This window comes from Odontesthes bonariensis, chromosome 8 (assembly GCF_027942865.1).
Source record: "Odontesthes bonariensis isolate fOdoBon6 chromosome 8, fOdoBon6.hap1, whole genome shotgun sequence".
NCBI lineage: Eukaryota > Metazoa > Chordata > Actinopteri > Atheriniformes > Atherinopsidae > Odontesthes > Odontesthes bonariensis.
Window position 1 is genome coordinate 25942409 of NC_134513.1, and position 15506 is coordinate 25957914.

Genomic DNA, 15506 nt, shown 5'->3' on the forward strand with positions numbered 1-15506 from the left:
GTTTTGGTTCTTTTTTTGTCAGGTCTATCCATCCATTCATTTGGCACACGATTTTCATCTTCTGTTGTTAGGATGTTTATACTTTGGGTGTGGCGGTGTGTGAAAACCCTCCCTTTAGAAGAGCTAAAAAACACAGAACATATGAGTTCTTGGCGACTCATTAAAAAGGCACTATTTCTCATTGGGGCCTGTTTGATACTTTGACCCCTTTTATGCTCTTTAAATGGGCAGACCTTCTGCATTTGTGCTGTTTGATTCTTTCAGACCTTTGATACGGGACAGGGGCCTGTAGACAAAATTATTTTTTTAAAAGTTTAAGAAATCTAAGTTGAAAGTGGGATCTTTTTTCAGCGATGCAAACAAATTTGGTCGGGGGGTTGCCGTGACCCAGATTCGAACCGGGGTTGCTGCGACCACAACGCAGAGTACTAACCACTATACGATCACGGCCGGTTGTGGGTTTTTGTCGTGTGTGGCTTTGATGTGATCCGAAACACCTTCGTATCCCAAGGATAGCATATGTAGCTCTGCGGCATGTGGCTGGCAGGCATGTTTTTTTTTTTGTGTTTGTAGCAAAATCATTGACAGCAGAGATAAAGAGGAAGACGAGCTTTCCTTACGGTGTGGGGTCAGCCACATGTGTTGCAAGACAACACACTGTGAGGTATTTTTGGGGCGTAAGTGAGCTGGGATACCCAGGGAGTAGAAGGTTTAAAGCGATCCTGTTCTAAAGCAGTGGGAGAAGTGAGAGACTAAAACCAGCGTGTCGAGCTAGCCAGGAGTTGAACCTAGAATCTTCTGATCCGTAGTCAGATGCGTTATCCATTGCGCCACTAGCCCTTAGCAAATCTGATAGAGAGTGGAACAGTCTTTCGTAAAACTGCATATTCCAAAAGCTTTGAAAGGATTGACGGAGTTGGCCAAAAGAGCCTCTGTATACAAAAGCTTGGCACATCCTTTGAGCCGGAATTGAACCAGCGACCTAAGGATAACTGTTGTTGGGCACCTACAGTCCTCCGCTCTACCAACTGAGCTATCGAAGGGAGCAAAGCCAACATCCTTTTCATGAATCCTGTATGAATGCATGTAACCAGGCTTAAGATGCGTATCATGGGACACCTGCAGTTCTCTGCTGTACCAAATGAGTTATGGAAGGGAGCCAGGGGCTTTGGCCTGTTTATCAGTTAAATAAACACAAAAAGTGATTAGAAACCATCAGTTTCAGATGCGTTTCAGATCAAATCAGCCTCAGTTTCTATCATGCATTTAGTCGTTACAGAAACATATCTGGCATCTATCTGGGAAAGTCTCCACATCGTCCAACACAGATGTTGATCCTCAATATACCCTCACATTGTCCAGCGCAAAAGTCCAGCCTTTTTGTTTGGTTCTTTTTTTGTCAGGTCTATCCACCCATTCATTTGGCACACGATTTTCATCTTCTGTTGTTAGGATGTTTATACTTTGGGTGTGGCGGTGTGTGAAAACCCTCCCTTTAGAAGAGCTAAAAAACACAGAACATATGCGTTCTTGGCGACTCATTAAAAAGGCACTATTTCTCATTGGGGCCTGTTTGATACTTTGACCCCTTTTATGCTCTTTAAATGGGCAGACCTTCTGCATTTGTGCTGTTTGATTCTTTCAGACCTTTGATACGGGACAGGGGCCTGTAGACAAAATTATTTTTTTAAAAGTTTAAGAAATCTAAGTTGAAAGTGGGATCTTTTTTCAGCGATGCAAACAAATTCGGTCGGGGGGGTTACCGTGACCCGGATTCAAACCAGGGTTGCTGCGACCACAACGCAGAGTACTAACCACTATACGATCACGGCCCGTTGTGGGTTTTTGTCGTGTGTGGCTTTGATGTGATCCGAAACATCTTCGTATCCCAAGGATAGCATATGTAGCTCTGCGGCATGTGGCTGGCAGAAATGGGTTTTTTTTTGTGTTTGTAGCAAAATCATTGACAGCAGAGATAAAGACGAAGACGAGCTTTCCTTACGGTGTGGGGTCAGCCACATGTGTTGCAAGACAACAAACTGTGAGGTATTTTTGGGGCGTAAGTGAGCTGGGATACCCAGGGAGTAGAAGGTTTAAAGCGATCCTGTTCTAAAGCAGTGGGAGAAGTGAGAGACTAAAACCAGCGTGCTGAGCTAGCCAGGAGTTGAACCTAGAATCTTCTGATCCGTAGTCAGACGCGTTATCCATTGCGCCACTAGCCCTTAGCAAATCTGATAGAGAGTGGAACAGTCTTTCGTAAAACTGCATATTCCAAAAGCTTTGAAAGGATTGACGGAGTTGGCCAAAAGAGCCTCTGTATACAAAACCTTGGCACATCCTTCGAGCCGGAATTGAACCAGCGACCTAAGGATAACTGTTGTTGGGCACCTACAGTCCTCCGCTCTACCAACTGAGCTATCGAAGGGAGCAAAGCTGACATCCTTTTCATGAATCCTGTATGAATGCATGTAACCAGGCTTAAGATGCGTATCATGGGACACCTGTAGTTCTCTGCTGTACCAAATGAGTTATGGAAGGGAGCCAGGGGCTTTGGCCTGTTTATCAGTTAAATAAACACAAAAAGTGATTAGAAACCATCAGTTTCAGATCAAATCAGCCTCAGTTTCTATCATGCATTTAGTCGTTACAGAAACATATCTGGCATCTATCTGGGAAAGTCTCCACATCGTCCAACACAGATGTTGATCCTCAATATACCCTCACATTGTCCAGCGCAAAAGTCCAGCCTTTTTGTTTGGTTCTTTTTTTGTCAGGTCTATCCACCCATTCATTTGGCACACGATTTTCATCTTCTGTTGTTAGGATGTTTATACTTTGGGTGTGGCGGTGTGTGAAAACCCTCCCTTTAGAAGAGCTAAAAAACACAGAACATATGCGTTCTTGGCGACTCATTAAAAAGGCACTATTTCTCATTGGGGCCTGTTTGATACTTTGACCCCTTTTATGCTCTTTAAATGGGCAGACCTTCTGCATTTGTGCTGTTTGATTCTTTCAGACCTTTGATACGGGACAGAGGCCTGTAGACAAAATTATTTTTTTAAAAGTTTAAGAAATCTAAGTTGAAAGTGGGATCTTTTTTCAGCGACGCAAACAAATTCGGTCGGGGGGTTGCCGTGACCCGGATTCGAACCGGGGTTGCTGCGACCACAACGCAGAGTACTAACCACTATACGATCACGGCCGGTTGTGGGTATTTGTCGTGTGTGGCTTTGATGTGATCCGAAACATCTTCGTATCCCAAGGATAGCATATGTAGCTCTGCGGAATGTGGCTGGCAGAAATGGGTTTTTTTTTGTGTTTGTAGCAAAATCATTGACAGCAGAGATAAAGAGGAAGACGAGCTTTCCTTACGGTGTGGGGTCAGCCACATGTGTTGCAAGACAACAAACTGTGAGGTATTTTTGGGGCGTAAGTGAGCTGGGATACCCAGGGAGTAGAAGGTTTAAAGCGATCCTGTTCTAAAGCAGTGGGAGAAGTGAGAGACTAAAACCAGCGTGCTGAGCTAGCCAGGAGTTGAACCTAGAATCTTCTGATCCGTAGTCAGACGCGTTATCCATTGCGCCACTAGCCCTTAGCAAATTTGATAGAGAGTGGAACAGTCTTTCGTAAAACTGCATATTCCAAAAGCTTTGAAAGGATTGACGGAGTTGGCCAAAAGAGCCTCTGTATACAAAAGCTTGGCACATCCTTCGAGCCGGAATTGAACCAGCGACCTAAGGATAACTGTTGTTGGGCACCTACAGTCCTCCGCTCTACCAACTGAGCTATCGAAGGGAGCAAAGCCAACATCCTTTTCATGAATCCTGTATGAATTCATGTAACCAGGCGTAAGATGCGTATCATGGGACACCTTCAGTTCTCTGCTGTACCAAATGAGTTATGGAAGGGAGCCAGGGGCTTTGGCCTGTTTATCAGTTAAATAAACACAAAAAGTGATGAGAAACCATCAGTTTCAGATGCGTTTCAGATCAAATCAGCCTCAGTTTCTATCATGCATTTAGTCGTTACAGAAACATATCTGGCATCTGTCTGGGAAAGTCTCCACATCGTCCAACACAGATGTTGATCCTCAATATACCCTCACATTGTCCAGCGCAAAAGTCCAGCCTTCTTGTTTTGGTTCTTTTTTTGTCAGGTCTATCCATCCATTCATTTGGCACACGATTTTCATCTTCTGTTGTTAGGATGTTTATACTTTGGGTGTGGCGGTGTGTGAAAACCCTCCCTTTAGAAGAGCTAAAAAACACAGAACATATGAGTTCTTGGCGACTCATTAAAAAGGCACTATTTCTCATTGGGGCCTGTTTGATACTTTGACCCCTTTTATGCTCTTTAAATGGGCAGACCTTCTGCATTTGTGCTGTTTGATTCTTTCAGACCTTTGATACGGGACAGGGGCCTGTAGACAAAATTATTTTTTTAAAAGTTTAAGAAATCTAAGTTGAAAGTGGGATCTTTTTTCAGCGATGCAAACAAATTTGGTCGGGGGGTTGCCGTGACCCAGATTCGAACCGGGGTTGCTGCGACCACAACGCAGAGTACTAACCACTATACGATCACGGCCGGTTGTGGGTTTTTGTCGTGTGTGGCTTTGATGTGATCCGAAACACCTTCGTATCCCAAGGATAGCATATGTAGCTCTGCGGCATGTGGCTGGCAGGCATGTTTTTTTTTTTGTGTTTGTAGCAAAATCATTGACAGCAGAGATAAAGAGGAAGACGAGCTTTCCTTACGGTGTGGGGTCAGCCACATGTGTTGCAAGAAAACACACTGTGAGGTATTTTTGGGGCGTAAGTGAGCTGGGATACCCAGGGAGTAGAAGGTTTAAAGCGATCCTGTTCTAAAGCAGTGGGAGAAGTGAGAGACTAAAACCAGCGTGTCGAGCTAGCCAGGAGTTGAACCTAGAATCTTCTGATCCGTAGTCAGATGCGTTATCCATTGCGCCACTAGCCCTTAGCAAATCTGATAGAGAGTGGAACAGTCTTTCGTAAAACTGCATATTCCAAAAGCTTTGAAAGGATTGACGGAGTTGGCCAAAAGAGCCTCTGTATACAAAAGCTTGGCACATCCTTTGAGCCGGAATTGAACCAGCGACCTAAGGATAACTGTTGTTGGGCACCTACAGTCCTCCGCTCTACCAACTGAGCTATCGAAGGGAGCAAAGCCAACATCCTTTTCATGAATCCTGTATGAATGCATGTAACCAGGCTTAAGATGCGTATCATGGGACACCTGCAGTTCTCTGCTGTACCAAATGAGTTATGGAAGGGAGCCAGGGGCTTTGGCCTGTTTATCAGTTAAATAAACACAAAAAGTGATTAGAAACCATCAGTTTCAGATGCGTTTCAGATCAAATCAGCCTCAGTTTCTATCATGCATTTAGTCGTTACAGAAACATATCTGGCATCTATCTGGGAAAGTCTCCACATCGTCCAACACAGATGTTGATCCTCAATATACCCTCACATTGTCCAGCGCAAAAGTCCAGCCTTTTTGTTTGGTTCTTTTTTTGTCAGGTCTATCCACCCATTCATTTGGCACACGATTTTCATCTTCTGTTGTTAGGATGTTTATACTTTGGGTGTGGCGGTGTGTGAAAACCCTCCCTTTAGAAGAGCTAAAAAACACAGAACATATGCGTTCTTGGCGACTCATTAAAAAGGCACTATTTCTCATTGGGGCCTGTTTGATACTTTGACCCCTTTTATGCTCTTTAAATGGGCAGACCTTCTGCATTTGTGCTGTTTGATTCTTTCAGACCTTTGATACGGGACAGGGGCCTGTAGACAAAATTATTTTTTTAAAAGTTTAAGAAATCTAAGTTGAAAGTGGGATCTTTTTTCAGCGATGCAAACAAATTCGGTCGGGGGGGTTACCGTGACCCGGATTCAAACCAGGGTTGCTGCGACCACAACGCAGAGTACTAACCACTATACGATCACGGCCCGTTGTGGGTTTTTGTCGTGTGTGGCTTTGATGTGATCCGAAACATCTTCGTATCCCAAGGATAGCATATGTAGCTCTGCGGCATGTGGCTGGCAGAAATGGGTTTTTTTTTGTGTTTGTAGCAAAATCATTGACAGCAGAGATAAAGACGAAGACGAGCTTTCCTTACGGTGTGGGGTCAGCCACATGTGTTGCAAGACAACAAACTGTGAGGTATTTTTGGGGCGTAAGTGAGCTGGGATACCCAGGGAGTAGAAGGTTTAAAGCGATCCTGTTCTAAAGCAGTGGGAGAAGTGAGAGACTAAAACCAGCGTGCTGAGCTAGCCAGGAGTTGAACCTAGAATCTTCTGATCCGTAGTCAGACGCGTTATCCATTGCGCCACTAGCCCTTAGCAAATCTGATAGAGAGTGGAACAGTCTTTCGTAAAACTGCATATTCCAAAAGCTTTGAAAGGATTGACGGAGTTGGCCAAAAGAGCCTCTGTATACAAAAGCTTGGCACATCCTTCGAGCTGGAATTGAACCAGCGACCTAAGGATAACTGTTGTTGGGCACCTACAGTCCTCCGCTCTACCAACTGAGCTATCGAAGGGAGCAAAGCCAACATCCTTTTCATGAATCCTGTATGAATGCATGTAACCAGGCTTAAGATGCGTATCATGGGACACCTGCAGTTCTCTGCTGTACCAAATGAGTTATAGAAGGGAGCCAGGGGCTTGGGCCTGTTTATCAGTTAAATAAACACAAAAAGTGATTAGAAACCATCAGTTTCAGATGCGTTTCAGATCAAATCAGCCTCAGTTTCTATCATGCATTTAGTCGTTACAGAAACATATCTGGCATCTATCTGGGAAAGTCTCCACATCGTCCTACACAGATGTTGATCCTCAATATATCCTCACATTGTCCAGCGCAAAAGTCCAGCCTTTTTGTTTGGTTCTTTTCTTGTCAGGTCTATCCACCTGTATCCCCCTAGGTTATATATCACCTCCTTTTATTTATTTTTTCACTCACCTTATATATTTATTTGAATACAATGCATTGTAGGCCTTTTCCATTGTATTACACTTACCTTTGATGCTTTGCGCCTTGCCAAAGTCTTAGACATACACGTGTATTTTTTGTTGACTTTAAAACACGCAGTAAATGTTGTGTTTGCTACTTTCCTACTATTTACTACTGCCAGTAAATGCATCACTTTCCCCTGTTCTACCTTACTGGTCAGTCAAGGGCAATATCAAGTTTGCGCAATTGTATTGGTTGTGATGGCTGGGGGGTGGGAACGGTAACGGAGGTGTATGAGCCAGCTGTACGGGCGGCGTCAGTCGGCAGGTGGCGGCTCTCGAAGAAGCTGGATTTTATGCTGTAGTGGATTATCGGATGTTTTTACTAGTGATGGCAAAACGAGGCTTTTTGAAGCATTGAATCATTTTGAACCATTGTGTCATAAAGTGGTTCACTACTCGAAGCTTCATTCAATTCCCTTGGGTGACATCTACTGGCGTAGCGATTGTTGCACCATATGAAGCCCTGCGAATGTGATGCATATAATAACACGATAATAACACTTATGTATGTGTGTTGTACATATGGGTTTGTAGTACCTCATTAAAGATTTATTAATTTACCCATGAAATAATAATTTGCCCTCTCCGGGTCGGGAATGAGATCCTTTCCCAAGTGGAGGAGTTCAAGTATCTCGGGGTCTTGTTCATGAGTGAGGGAGGAATGCAGCGGGAGGTTGACAGGCGGATTGGTGCGCCATCAGCTGAGCCAGAAGGAGAAGCTCTCGATTTACTGGTCAATCTATGTTCCTACCCTCACCTATGGTCAGGAGCTGTGGGTAGAGACCGAGAGAATGAGATCGCCAATACAAGCGGCCGAAATGAGTTTCCTCCGCAGGGTGTCTGGGCTCTCCCTTTAAGGCTGAGTTATACCTCTTTTAACTGCCCTTGCGCTTGCGTCTTGCGCTTGTGTTAATGGCTCGAGACGTTTATGCTTCATTTTGCTTTGCCGGCGGTTGCGTGTGCTGCTGGCGATTCACCGCGAGGACAGTAGGTGGATAGGGTGAGAAGCTCGGTCATCCGGGAGGGGCTCGGAGTAGAACCGCTGCTCCTCTGCATCCAGAGGAGTCAGATCAGGTGGCTCGGGCATCTGGTTAGGATGCCTCCTGGACGCCTGGTGAGACACGTCCCACTGGGAGGAGACCCCGGGGAAGACCCCGGACACGTTGGATCTCTGGCAGGGGAACGCCTCGGGGTCCCCCCAGAAGAGCTGGAGGAAGTGGCCGGGGACAGGGACGTCTGGGTTTCTCTGCTTAAGCTGCTGCCCCCACGACCCGACCCCCGGAGAAGCGGAAGATGATGGATAGATGGATGGAATAATAATTTAAAAACAATGTGAAAATTTTTGGTTTGTCATTCATATTTTCTTTGGGAGTGTGCTTGGTGTAATAAAGAGGGTGCTTGTGTTACCTCAGGTGTTTTTATTCAAGAAAAACAGTTTTTGCTCAGTAGAAGGGCTCAAACGTTTTTTTTTTTTTTTTAGCCAATTCCTCCAGCTTTGGAAAATACTCTGTCACAGGGAACAGAGGAGGCTGGTGTGCTGAAGGAACTGTTTGGGTCGAAATATTCCCACACTTTAGAACGCTTCCTCAATGGTTGCTCCATGAGAGAAAAATCCAAAACTCCGAATATCAAAAAACGAGAGCTGTTATAGGTGTAGAACGGGGACATGAACCGGGGCTTCAGCCATCTTGAATACACTCAATCGCGGCAAATGTTCAAAGCTCCGCACATCAACTCGAAGCAGTCAGCTGACTCGGTCTGAATGAAGCAGTGAAGTGGTTCAAACGTCATCAGTGACGTCACATGAAGCAAGCTCCGGCCCACTGCTTCACTATAACTACCCTGTCGAGTTTGAAGCGTGCTTCGGAGCTTCGGTGTTGGAGGTAACATCACTAGTTTTTACCAACTAGCGGGAGCTACAAACATTTCGGACATGTTGCCTGGATTTTGGAGATTGTGGATTACAGAACCAGACCAAGCACGGGATCCAGAGTGGACTGTTGGACCGGAGTTGGAGCAGTTTTGAAGCCGTTCAGTTAAGACTGGTAATCCCTGGTGGGGTGAGTAACTTGTTCCACCTGGTTGTGCTGAGAGCCGCCATCGTTGGGACTGCTATTCTGCGGACGTATGCTAAATAGGAGCTATCAGGCCTGCAACGATATATGAAGCTACGGGACTGCTTTATTCCTGCAAGAGACTGATTCTGTGAAGTTTGATTCATTTATTGTGTCGGCTCTTTTTGGGTTTTGGTAACTTTTTGTTATTTAAAGTTGTTTTTGATTTGGGATTTATCTGTTTTAGCACTGGTTGTGTTGGGTACCCAATTAACAGGTGTGAAGCTTCCTTGTGCTATTGTTTATTAATAATATTACTGTGACGAGATTGAACTGTTACATGTTAAAGTGCATTGCCCTTGGGTTTCTTCTACTGACCAGTACGGATTATTAAACTGGCATGTTATTTCATACTACCATTTTTCCTTTTTTATTTTAGTATAAGGTTAAAAGCTATATTGCACTTTGCTTTCGGTTGTATGGTAAGCGGGCCTAGTCTTGTTAATGCGATCAGTTGCGCACTCTATGCACAAGATACACTGTTACCTGTTAAGAGACTCCTTACTCGTGAGAGCACAGGTGTGCAGAAGTCGTTAGAGTGTAGGTCAGAGAATTTGGGCGTTGTTCATAGGGGAAACGTGAGCAACGGGTTACACACCCATTCATTTGGCACACGATTTTCATCTTCTGTTGTTAGGATGTTTATACTTTGGGTGTGGCGGTGTGTGAAAACCCTCCCTTTAGAAGAGCTAAAAAACACAGAACATATGCGTTCTTGGCGACTCATTAAAAAGGCACTATTTCTCATTGGGGCCTGTTTGATACTTTGACCCCTTTTATGCTCTTTAAATGGGCAGACCTTCTGCATTTGTGCTGTTTGATTCTTTCAGACCTTTGATACGGGACAGAGGCCTGTAGACAAAATTATTTTTTTAAAAGTTTAAGAAATCTAAGTTGAAAGTGGGATCTTTTTTCAGCGATGCAAACAAATTCGGTCGGGGGGTTGCCGTGACCCGGATTTGAACCTGGGTTGCTGCGACCACAACGCAGAGTACTAACCACTATACGATCACGGCCCGTTATGGGTTTTTGTCGTGTGTGGCTTTGATGTGATCCGAAACACCTTCGTATCCCAAGGATAGCATATGTAGCTCTGCGGCATGTGGCTGGCAGGCATTTTTTTTTTGTGTTTGGAGCAAAATCATTGACAGCAGAGATAAAGAGGAAGACGAGCTTTCCTTACGGTGTGGGGTCAGCCACATGTGTTGCAAGACAACACACTGTGAGGTATCTTTGGGGCGTAAGTGAGCTGGGATACCCAGGGAGTAGAAGGTTTAAAGCGATCCTGTTCTAAAGCAGTGGGAGAAGTGAGAGACTAAAACCAGCGTACCAAGCTAGCCAGGAGTTAAACCTAGAATCTTCTGATCCGTAGTCAGACGCGTTATCCATTGCGCCACTAGCCCTTAGCAAATCTGATAGAGAGTGGAACAGTCTTTCGTAAAACTGCATATTCCAAAAGCTTTGAAAGGATTGACGGAGTTGGCCAAAAGAGCCTCTGAATACAAAAGCTTGGCACATCCTTCGAGCCGGAATTGAACCAGCGACCTAAGGATAACTGTTGTTGGGCACCTACAGTCCTCCGCTCTACCAACTGAGCTATCAAAGGGAGCAAAGCCAACATCCTTTTCATTAATCCTGTATGAATGCATGTAACCAGGCTTAAGATGCGTATCATGGGACACCTGCAGTTCTCTGCTGTACCAAATGAGTTATGGAAGGGAGCCAGGGGATTGGGCCTGTTTATCAGTTAAATGAACACAAAAAGTGATTAGAAACCATCAGTTTCAGATGCGTTTCAGATCAAATCAGCCTCAGTTTCTATCATGCATTTAGTCCTTACAAAAACATATCTGGCATCTATCTGGGAAAGTCTCCACATCGTCCAACACAGATGTTGATCCTCAATATACCCTCACATTGTCCAGCGCAAAAGTCCAGCCTTTTTGTTTGGTTCTTTTTTTGTCAGGTCTATCCACCCATTCATTTGGCACACGATTTTCATCTTCTGTTGTTAGGATGTTTATACTTTAGGTGTGGCGGTGTGTGAAAACCCTCCCTTTAGAAGAGCTAAAAAACACAGAACATATGCGTTCTTGGCGACTCATTAAAAAGGCACTATTTCTCATTGGGGCCTGTTTGATACTTTGACCCCTTTTATGCTCTTTAAATGGGCAGACCTTCTGCATTTGTGCTGTTTGATTCTTTCAGACCTTTGATACGGGACAGGGGCCTGTAGACAAAATTATTTTTTTAAAAGTTTAAGAAATCTAAGTTGAAAGTGGGATCTTTTTTCAGCGATGCAAACAAATTCGGTCGGGGGGTTGCCGTGACCCGGATTCGAACCGGGGTTGCTGCGACCACACCGCAGAGTACTAACCACTATACGATCACGGCCGGTTGTGGGTTTTTGTCGTGTGTGGCTTTGATGTGATCCGAAACACCTTCGTATCCCAAGGATAGCATATGTAGCTCTGCGGCATGTGGCTGGCAGGCATGTTTTTTATTTTGTGTTTGTAGCAAAATCATTGACAGCAGAGATAAAGAGGAAGACGAGCTTTCCTTACGGTGTTGGGTCAGCCACATGTGTTGCAAGACAACACACTGTGAGGTATCTTTGGGGCGTAAGTGAGCTGGGATACCCAGGGAGTAGAAGGTTTAAAGCGATCCTGTTCTAAAGCAGTGGGAGAAGTGAGAGACTAAAACCAGTGTGCCGAGCTAGCCAGGAGTTGAACCTAGAAACTTCAGATCCGTAGTCAGATGCGTTATCCATTGCGCCACTAGCCCTTAGCAAATCTGATAGAGAGTGGAACAGTCTTTCGTAAAACAGCATATTCCAAAAGCTTTGAAAGGATTGACGGAGTTGGCCAAAAGAGCCTCTGTATACAAAAGCTTGGCACATCCTTCGAGCTGGAATTGAACCAGCGACCTAAGGATAACTGTTGTTGGGCACCTACAGTCCTCCGCTCTACCAACTGAGCTATCGAAGGGAGCAAAGCTGACATCCTTTTCATTAATCCTGTATGGATGCATGTAACCAGGCTTAAAGGGATAGCTCTTCTCTTTTGACATGAAGCTTTATAACATCCCATTCTAGAAATATTATTTAAGAACATTTTCTTACCCCCCGCTGCGTCCTGTGAGCTGAGTTACAGCCTCGTTTTGGGGGTGAAGTAGTCCGGCTAGTTGGCGCGGGCTTCACATATAAAGCGTTTTTCTTCTCAAAAGAATATGCATTCAAAAGAGTAATACATTTCTATCACAAAATCGTATCTTGCGAAAAAGTTACACCTCACAATTGTTTGGCACTAGGTTGCAGTATCAATGCGCGCTGCCGCCTGGCGACAGCTGCGCCTGTTTCACGGTGTTTACTGCTCGGAAAGTTAACGTAATCATGTCTGACTACGACACTGATGATGAAGACATCCCTTTTACCATAGAGCTAAAGAGATATATTCATGAACCAGAATATACAGATGCCGAACTTCCCCAGATGGAGTTAGAACGGGCAGAGAGAGAGGAGGGACAGAGAAGTGGTCCCAGCTAAAGTTGGAGCCACAGCAACAGCTGTGAGACACAGGGTGACCGCCGACAAATGGTGGTGCACTTGTTCGAAGCGCCCAGTAATGCCAACGGAGGTGGAAAGACTGTACCACAATATAAAGTATATACAACAAAAAAAGTTTGTAAATGCTCAAAAAGTATAAATGAGTACACTTGTGTCTTCTTTTTAATTTCTTCCAGCCACTGCTCTTTAGTTAGAGTTTCACTAGAGGGACAGTAAATTTACCCTCTATATTGGCTGTGTCCTGTTTCAGCCATTCTGAACTGCCCGCATTTTTTGCACGTGTTGTGCAAAACTTTGCGGGTCAGTTTTCGGGGTGCTCTATTAGGGTGAGTGGAGCCTGCTATGGGAGCCGGAGCAGGGGCCAGAGGAGGGACCAAAACAGGAGCCAGAGCAGGAGCATGTGGAGGAGTGGCAGAGAACGTTCAAAAACTCTGTGTCTGTAGAGTAGTGGGGATAACACGAACCTGTGAGGCCACTGGAGCAATTGTCATTACCTGAGGCCTTTTGGGTGGAGCAGGGAGAAGCTGCCGCTGTCCTGGTGGATTTGTATCATCTGTAAATTGCAGCTTTCTTTTTAATTTAGCCTGTCCCACAGTGTTAGGTGGTAAACTGTAAATATGTATTGGTTCTGAATGTGGTATGGCATAATGGGGACGTATATTGGCGGGGAGAAGTGGGTCAGCAGCTACAGAAAACCGGCTAGGAAGGTTTAGCCCTTGTTGCACCACAGCCGTTTCCTGCCTTTTCACCCTTTGATTATGCCACTGAACCAGGGTGGTGTAGCTCACATCCACCAGCTGCAAGGTAGTCTGCTGCATGATAGCTCCGTTTGCTAAAATGAGCTGCCTGATCTTTCTGTAGTCCTGAAGGATCAGATCCCATCTTGAGAATGTGCCTGTCCCTCTTTTTTTTGGACTACGATGGATCCTGCAGAGGCGAACAAAGATGGGCTCCACTAGGCGGCAGCAGTCTGGCCATTGGGCAGATGGGGCTGTGGTTGTTAAGGCATGACGCTTCACACTTTCCACCCCAGGGGTAAATTCCTGTCTCTTTTTGGGGGACCTAAACCTCCCAGTGTTCAGTTTGTCTTGGTGCCTTGCAGCAAATACCACCCTCTGCTTGTCAAAGTCCAGCAGGCTCTGCCACAGAGCAACAATGCTGCTCACCTACACAGGGAAATAACACAACTGTACATGAGGACACAGCAATGTTCCAGTGAGCTGAGGTGTGTGCATAGTGCATGTATGCAGCAAGCAACAACACGTTACTGACCTCCTGGTTGCTCAGCGTCAGAGAGATTTTGTTCCTCAGCTCCACCAGATGCTCAGCCAAGCTGTCCACTTTGTCCAGGCCTGGTACGCCTGCCTCATCTAAACCCTAAGACAACACAACCAACAGAACAGATATTAGTTAAAGGACATTTTGTTCAAGTTTTCTTTTATCTATCTACTATTCTACAGTTTACTATATATTTCACACCTCAGACATACGGCCAGCTATGGCAGGCTGGGTGGAGGGAGCAGGCTGGGTGGAGGCAGCAGGGTGGGTAGAGGAAGCAGGCTGGGTGGAGAAAGCAGGCTGGGTGGAGAAAGCAGGTTGGGTGGAGGGAGCAGGCTGGGTGGAGGCAGCAGGCTGGGTAGAGGAAGCAGGCTGGGTGGAGGCAGCAGGCTGGGTGGAGGGAGCAGGCTGGGTGGAGGCAGAAGGCAGGGTGGAGGGAGCAGGCTGGGTGGAGGCAGCAGGCTGGGTGGAGGCAGCAGGCTGGGTAGAGGGAGCAGGCTGGGTGGAGGCAGCAGGCTGGGTGGAGAAAGCAGGCTGGGTGGAGGGAGCAGGCTGGGTTGAGGGAGCAGGCTGAGTGGAGGCAGCAGGCTGGGTGGAGAAAGCAGGCTGGGTGGAGGGAGCAGGCTGGGTGGAGGGAGCAGGCTGGGTTGAGGGAGCAGGCTGAGTGGAGAAAGCAGGCTGGGTGAACTCCGATTCATCCATCCACAAAGAGGCTGTAGACAGGTTTGTGGACTGGTGCGACAACCATAAACTACACATTAACACCTGTAAGACTGTAGAAATGCTCTTTGATCCCAGGTCAACTGGTGACCGTAGCCCTTTGACCATACACGGTAATAACATTAATCAGCTAACCTCATGTAAGTACCTAGGCATTCACATTGACAGCGACCTGAGCTGGCAGACACAGGTAGCCACTGTATGCTCTAGAATTCATCAGCGCCTCCACTTCTTACGCAGACTGCGGTTGTTTGGTGTCAGCAAAAACATAATGTTAATTTTCTACAGGGCAGCAATAGAGTCCATCTTACGGTACGGTATCACCAGTTGGTTCGGAAATCTAACTGTCAAATGTAAATCACAGATATCATTTTGAAATACCTGTGTATTTTGCTGGAGGTGTGAAGTTGGGGACGTATTCTCGGCCGAGCACCTTCAGGCTGTTGTTGTTAATGCATCGTGTCGTGTCTCCAGCATATGTGAGAAGACACGACGGCTTGCCGCTCACTGCTGCAGCGCCCCGATCCTGATTCCACCTGTTAAGGCCTTCCAGGAGATAGAGCTGGAAATTCAGCAGATTTGCACTGGTTCCTGAAAAAAAAAAGCGAAAAAACAAAACAACATATTTATGCCTTAGAAAAATTGCTTGTTAATCCAGTTTTGATATTAAATACAGCTCAGAGGTGTAATCATGTAGAGAGGGACTTACCAGGAATAAAGCTGTTCAAGTGGCAGTGAAATAACTCGAGAGATGTTGATCCTCTGGCACAGCGGCAGCTGCTGAGCTTGATGCCA

General features: G+C 45.7%; 13 non-coding genes across 13 annotated transcripts; all 13 read right to left on the reverse strand.

Moving 5' to 3' along the window:
* Positions 1-767: 767 nt before the first annotated feature.
* trnar-acg (transfer RNA arginine (anticodon ACG)) lies at positions 768-840 on the reverse strand. The gene has a single exon. It is a non-coding gene; the product is annotated as a tRNA-Arg (tRNA).
* A 114-nt stretch (positions 841-954) lies between these two features.
* Positions 955-1043, reverse strand: trnay-gua (transfer RNA tyrosine (anticodon GUA)). The gene is given in 2 exon segments: positions 955-990; positions 1007-1043. It is a non-coding gene; the product is annotated as a tRNA-Tyr (tRNA).
* A 1106-nt stretch (positions 1044-2149) lies between these two features.
* trnar-acg (transfer RNA arginine (anticodon ACG)) lies at positions 2150-2222 on the reverse strand. The gene has a single exon. It is a non-coding gene; the product is annotated as a tRNA-Arg (tRNA).
* Positions 2223-2336: 114 nt separating this feature from the next.
* Positions 2337-2425, reverse strand: trnay-gua (transfer RNA tyrosine (anticodon GUA)). The gene is given in 2 exon segments: positions 2337-2372; positions 2389-2425. It is a non-coding gene; the product is annotated as a tRNA-Tyr (tRNA).
* Positions 2426-3130: 705 nt separating this feature from the next.
* trnah-gug (transfer RNA histidin (anticodon GUG)) lies at positions 3131-3202 on the reverse strand. Its single transcript has one exon. It is a non-coding gene; the product is annotated as a tRNA-His (tRNA).
* A 317-nt stretch (positions 3203-3519) lies between these two features.
* trnar-acg (transfer RNA arginine (anticodon ACG)) lies at positions 3520-3592 on the reverse strand. Its single transcript has one exon. It is a non-coding gene; the product is annotated as a tRNA-Arg (tRNA).
* A 114-nt stretch (positions 3593-3706) lies between these two features.
* On the reverse strand, positions 3707-3795 carry trnay-gua (transfer RNA tyrosine (anticodon GUA)). The gene is given in 2 exon segments: positions 3707-3742; positions 3759-3795. It is a non-coding gene; the product is annotated as a tRNA-Tyr (tRNA).
* Positions 3796-4901: 1106 nt separating this feature from the next.
* Positions 4902-4974, reverse strand: trnar-acg (transfer RNA arginine (anticodon ACG)). Its single transcript has one exon. It is a non-coding gene; the product is annotated as a tRNA-Arg (tRNA).
* Positions 4975-5088: 114 nt separating this feature from the next.
* trnay-gua (transfer RNA tyrosine (anticodon GUA)) lies at positions 5089-5177 on the reverse strand. The gene is given in 2 exon segments: positions 5089-5124; positions 5141-5177. It is a non-coding gene; the product is annotated as a tRNA-Tyr (tRNA).
* A 1106-nt stretch (positions 5178-6283) lies between these two features.
* trnar-acg (transfer RNA arginine (anticodon ACG)) lies at positions 6284-6356 on the reverse strand. Its single transcript has one exon. It is a non-coding gene; the product is annotated as a tRNA-Arg (tRNA).
* Positions 6357-6470: 114 nt separating this feature from the next.
* On the reverse strand, positions 6471-6559 carry trnay-gua (transfer RNA tyrosine (anticodon GUA)). Its single transcript is given in 2 exon segments — positions 6471-6506; positions 6523-6559. It is a non-coding gene; the product is annotated as a tRNA-Tyr (tRNA).
* Positions 6560-10665: 4106 nt separating this feature from the next.
* trnay-gua (transfer RNA tyrosine (anticodon GUA)) lies at positions 10666-10754 on the reverse strand. The gene is given in 2 exon segments: positions 10666-10701; positions 10718-10754. It is a non-coding gene; the product is annotated as a tRNA-Tyr (tRNA).
* A 1292-nt stretch (positions 10755-12046) lies between these two features.
* trnay-gua (transfer RNA tyrosine (anticodon GUA)) lies at positions 12047-12135 on the reverse strand. The gene is given in 2 exon segments: positions 12047-12082; positions 12099-12135. It is a non-coding gene; the product is annotated as a tRNA-Tyr (tRNA).
* Positions 12136-15506: the final 3371 nt, after the last annotated feature.